The sequence below is a fragment of the Tupaia chinensis genome, unplaced genomic scaffold, assembly GCF_000334495.1.
Source record: "Tupaia chinensis unplaced genomic scaffold, TupChi_1.0 Scaffold000270_1, whole genome shotgun sequence".
In the NCBI taxonomy this organism is placed as follows: domain Eukaryota; kingdom Metazoa; phylum Chordata; class Mammalia; order Scandentia; family Tupaiidae; genus Tupaia; species Tupaia belangeri.
This window is the reverse complement of record NW_006159750.1, coordinates 1,426,499-1,432,566: the sequence shown is the minus strand read 5'-3', so window position 1 is coordinate 1,432,566 and position 6,068 is coordinate 1,426,499. Positions and strand designations below refer to the sequence as shown.

Here is a 6,068-nt window from a genome sequence, read left to right as displayed (position 1 = left end):
CTATGCAAAGAACTTTATTAACCTTTGTTCCAAACTTTATTCCCAGGCTTCTTCAGCTTAATTAGCTGCAAAAAATGAACTGCATATAAGCAAAAACTGAAAAGAGTTGCAATGTCTAAGGGGCTGAGGATTAAAAATATTAGAGATCTAGATTTTATCAGATCCATAAACAAAACAGAATTTTAAAAAGCAGTCATAATATAAAATAGCAGTTCCCAGTAACTTCGTCAAGTTTACCCCTTTCAGAACTTGACTCAATTCAGTTTGCCTCATTCTTGGAAACCTCATCAAAATTCTCCAAGGGATCTGGAACTTCATCATTGTCATCCTCTCCAGTAGCAAGTGGTGCTTTTCTATCCACAGATTTCTTGGGCAGAGCTTCAGCCAGTCTCCTTAATCTAGTCAGACTGTCTGCCCCAAGCTGGTTTATGATGCTAGGTAGCATTTCTGTCAGCTACTTTGTTTCAGCATGCCCTGTAATGGTGAAAGTATTTGCTGTCAGAGATGCCTGAACTTTAGGGTTGTTTGTAAACATATTCAACTTTTCAATACCAGAGATATTGTTTACCCCTAACTTCTTTAAGGAGAACTGAAGTTTCTTAGTATCTGCTATAGATGTTCTATGAATCACCTTCTTTCTCCGAGCAGTTCCTTTCCCACAAACGCACACTTGTGCTTGCAGCTTGGCGAGTTTTTCCTGGTTCATGATAGTTTCTTTCATCTTGTCGGAGCAGAAAAGGGGCCAAGCAAGGGACTAGAGTTGTCTAGGGAAGTCTCAGGTAGACCAGCTGAGATTAGGCGCACATGCATGGATGCAAGATGGCAGCTAGAGGGCTGAACATTTATGTCTTGACAAGTTTTGCTCATTCATAGAGTGCTATCTATCTCCTGCCTAAATTTCCTTGTCACTGACTTTTCTATCATTTCTCTTCCAAGCCCTTGAATACTCAGCCAGCTATTGGCAGCCACAGCCCATGAATTGGTATATAATAACACATTTGACCATATCTCCATCCAAGCAAAGTAAACAAACAGGTGCATTGCCCAAAGTTCTGCCCATTGTGAAAATTTCCATTCACCATTGTCCTTCAGGGATATCTTCAAAAAAGGCTATAGTGTTACAGCTGCCCACTTTCATGTGTTGCCTGAATATTATGCAAAGCCATCTGTAAATAGGGCCTGAATCTTCTATTCTTTATCGAACTTGTTGTAGGGAATTCCCCATGAGGCTATCAGTGCAGGCTGGGAGAGAGAAATTCAGTGTAGAGTAGCGACCATAAGCATTCCACCCATGTGCTTATGTAGCTTATTTGTGCTTCCAGTGCCTGCTGGGCCTGAGTAGTACTACCAGCTGATAATGAAGTACTGATATGTATCCCCAACTTTATAGCTTGCAGGGTCAAATAACACCCAGTTCAAGATGGATTGCTCAGGTCACACTGTAACTTGGTAGCCTATAAATAAATGCTCAATCTCTATAAAGGACCAGTAGAAAATAAGAGCTCTTTTTTCAAAAGGAGAGTGGTTGTCCATCAAGGATATCAGAGGTTTGCTCCAAAATCCTAAGGCGCTATACTATGATTCACATTTAGGGAACTGCCAATGGCTCCAAACAGTGTTGTTCTTTGCCACCAGCACTTCAAGCATCATTGGCTCTGCAAGATCATATGGCCCAAGTGGTAGAGCAGCTTACACAGGAGTCTGCAGTGTCAGAGCAGCTTTTGCAGAAGCCTATTTCTGTTGCTGAGCTTTCTCCTGTTCTGAGTCCCATTCAAAAAGCAGCTTTTCAGGCCATGCAGTAAATGGGCATGCCTCCATGCATCCAAATGAGGAGTTTGTTGATTCCAAAATCCAAAAAGGCTCACTATACCTTGTGCCTCTTTTTTGGTGGCAGGAGGGGTCAGATGCAACCTCCAAATAAGAGGTTGAATAAGAATATCCTGACATGTCCCCCACCATCTCACCACAGGTGTAGAAATTTCATTGAGGTAGAAAGCCCCTGAATTTTTATGGGATTCGTATCTTCCAATCTGTTACAAAGGTCTTACCAAGTCTAGAGTAGGTGATCCTTTTTGTTCACTAGGGTCAATTAGCATAATGTCATCAATGTAATGGACCAATGAGATATCTTCAAGAAAGAAAAAGTGGGAATCACCACCTTTGTATTTTTCAAGTCCTTCCTGGCAATACTAATCTCTAGAATACCTCCAAGACCACATTATTTCTTCAGGTTTCTTGTTTTTCCTACTTATAAGCAGGTCTAATAAATTCCATTTGGCCTTTCCTAGTATTATAGCTCTAATTCCACAGGTCAAGAAAACCAATGTTTTGGTTTGTCTGGATCCTACATGGCCAACTGCGTGGTTTAAGCCCTGGATCTGGGGCTTTGGAAAATATGCTGGACACATGTGTACACATGTCCAAAATCCCCAAAGGAGAATGGAGGAGAAGGGACTGTGGAATAGCCATAATCCCCTAGGAAGGTGATCTCTCTCTCTCTCTCTCTCTGTCTCACTCTATTCTATATCTGTCTCTCTCCAGCAAATTTACACACCCTAATGCAAAATTTAAAAATGATAACAATAATAATAAATAAATCCCTAAGAAACCAATGTGGGAACCCTGATAGATGTCCTTTCTAAAACTTAGAAAATAACCATATGATGGATTGAGGAACCCAACTGGCCCACTGTGAGACTGACCTGAACTAAAGCTTCATTGATCATCTAACTTGCTTAAGCACCTATTCTGACTAGTTGAACACAGTGATGCTTTAGGTCTCCTGGAATTAATGTTATTTCAGAGCTAATGTCCAGTAATTCCTAAAAAGTCGGATTTTTCCCTTTTCTCAATGCACAATTACCCTGGTAAAGATCGTCAGTTCACATGGAGATGGCTTGGAGAAAGATTAACAGTACGCACTGTTGGCAACATGCTGGAGTCCATCTTCAGTCTCTTCTTCATTTGGGGATTCTTTATCTGTAAACTTACTAAAGTCTGGAAATTGATTGAGGTTCTGTGTTTCTCCAATTTTATGATTCAGATGAGACTTTTGTTCATGAGATATGATTCAGATGAAACTTTTGTTCATGTGATTTAGGACTTTTCTGCTTATATAAATCAAGTAAGAGCTTAGTAGGCTTTCTATTAATATTTATTTCTAGAAACATCATGATCAACTAGCCACATGTCTGCATGAGTTAAACTATTTTGATTACCACTTTGACTCTGCTGTCCCTTATACTTCAGTAGTTGAATGCTATCACATGATCCCTCCTATCTGGGATCCAGTTACTCTCCTTGTATTTAGGTTTCTGAATTCAATGGCTTCAGTCTCCACTGCAGGTCTGGCTACAGAGAGTGATCATAAAGTTCTTTAAGAATCCCATAGATCTCAAAAGTGTATTTCTCATACTAGTGTAAAAGTTATGTTATCTAGACTCTCACAGTTTGAGTGAGTAGAATTTATATGGTAAATCTACTCTCATACTCCAGTATCCCCAAACTTTCATATTCCTTTTTCCACATATCATGGCAAGTCCAGCATTTGTGATTCACTCACATGCACCACCTGTTAGTTTAATCAAATAACCAATCAACCAAACAAGGAAATATCAGAGCCCTTTCTACATCCCTAATCTCCAAGCTCTTTCTACATCCCTAATCTCCAAGACTGAATAAAGACTCTCTTGTTGGTGAGTTTATTTCAATAACTTTGGCCTACAATCCTATTGTAATGAGTATCACATGGAAAAGTCCAGGGTTTGTGTTCTGAGGTATTCCTGTACATGCCAGGCATCTGTGTGCACCTGTGATCCTGTATGACTGAGGCAGGCGGTAGTCCACAGCCTGAAGACACTGGTGGAGGTAACTCTCCCTCTTATCTGCCTTTCATTTTTAGAGGAAGTAAATAAATAAAAATGAATAAATAAATTTGGCATGATCCAACTTTAAGTTATTTCCACCATTATTTGATACCCTTAGTATTTATTCTTCCATGTTTTCTGGATTTCTGCCTACATTAATTAGAAGGCTTAATTAGTTATTTTGAAGTATACTGTACCTCATCATGGGCCACACTTTTTAATTAATTAATTTTGTTTTGTTTATTATTATTATTTTTTATTTGCTATAGGGCACATACGTTCATGAGAAAGAGAGGGAAAGTGAGAAAGCAAGCTGCTTGGTCCAGAACTCAAACCACGGTCGGCCATGTAGGAGTTCAGCACCTTTAACCCCATGCCATCTGCTGGCCCCTGGGACACACTTTTTACCTCACCTCTTGGAACCTCATAGGACTTGAGGCTAGTCACAGGGTAGAAGCAAAAAGATGTGGTGGAGTAGCCCTGATGAGAAATGGCATTGTCTTGCATGGAAAGACCATCCTATTTGGTGTTGAAATATAGGATTAATTTCTTCAAATGGAGATGGAGAAGCCACTACTGTGGAGTGAGGAGACCTCTTCAACTGACAAAGAGAACTCACTCACTGAACTTAGTGTTCAATATCTCCTGATTCATCAGAATCTTCCCACACATTATCATTCTAATTCACAGAATTTCATTCTTTCCCAATCAGTACACTCACTTTAAGAGTAGACACCATATGAGTCTGAGACTTTCTCTTTCAGTGTAATTCAGCCAGTTGCAGGATAAAAATTCACTTCAATTTTCAGCAATCTCAGCTACAAGCAATTAGGGTCTCCTTTGTGCTTGATCTGCAAATTCAAGTATCTGAACTTAGCCTTTTCTTTCACCATTTTGTTCAGTGATGCTGGGAGAAAATATCTAACATTATTATATTTATTTATTAGTTTTTAAAAATGTACAGAAATATGATATACACAGTCGCTTAGCTTCTCACTTTTTATAAGTGATTTAATAGAAATATTCAATGGAAATATATTGTGTATGCCTATTGCCAGATCACATCACACTAGTAGCACTCTCTTTTCTACTGAAAATTGCCATTACTATAGTCAAGTCTAATCAGATTATAGAGCCAGTTCTAGAAACCCTTGAGTCAATTAAGAAAACCTATCCTTCATATTCTGTTTCTTTAGAACCACTCTTAGGGATAGCTGGTGGCATGGTAGTTAAGGGTGCTAGAATACCACATGGCAACCATGGTTCAAGTCCTGAACCTAGTGGACTGCTTTCTCACTTTCTCTCTCTCTCTTTGTTCCTTTCTGGTCAAGTAGAAAGAAAGAAAGAAAGTAAGTAAGTAAGTTAAGTATAAATAAATTCTTTTAAAAAAAGAAGCACTCTTAGTATCAAAGTTTATGTTAGTTTGTATTCTCCCAAAAAACAGAATAGTGTATATACACAAACTGCACATGCACACATATATGTATATATGTCTATTATAAGAAATTATATATATGTAATACATAGTGCTATATATATGTATAACTTATTACAACAAATGTGTGTGTGGGTGCATGTGTGTTCATTTCAAATTTTTTAGAAGAAATTGACTCTCGTGCTTATACAGGCCAAGGAGTCTCAAGATCTATAGCTAACAAGAAAAGCACAAGGAAAACCAATGTTAAGTTCCAGTCTGAGTTCAAATATCTAGGAATGAAGAGAAACAATGGTCCAAGTTCTAGCCTAAATTTAAAGGAAGGAGACAGGCAGAGTTTATTTTCTCTTACTGAGCCTTATTGTGTTATTCAATCTTTCATAAATTGTATGAAGTCCACTACAATGGGTAGGGCAAACTGCTTTATTCATTCTACCAATCCAAATGTTAATCTCATCCATGAATACCCTCACAGACGTACCCAGAATAACTTTTAATCAAATATCTGGGCACACTTTCACCAAGTTTAATTGGCACATTAAAATTAACCATCACAGTTACAAAGAAATCTTAGGGATTGATTATTAATAAAAGAATAACTTAGTATTCTTGTATGTAGGTAAGATTTTGAATTAGCCAAATAGCTACCAAATTCTATGTTTTTAATACTCAAATCGACCATTTTATTTAAGATTAATTTTAGAAGTTATAGTAAAAATTTTAATATTTTTGTACTTCAGAATGTGTAAAGGTAACTTAAAATAGAC

At 37.9% G+C, this 6,068-nt stretch overlaps 1 pseudogene; it reads right to left on the bottom strand.

Moving 5' to 3' along the window:
• Positions 1 to 259: 259 nt before the first annotated feature.
• On the bottom strand, positions 260 to 721 carry LOC102494205 (transcription factor BTF3 pseudogene; annotated as a pseudogene).
• Between the last annotated feature and the right edge of the window lie 5,347 nt (positions 722 to 6,068).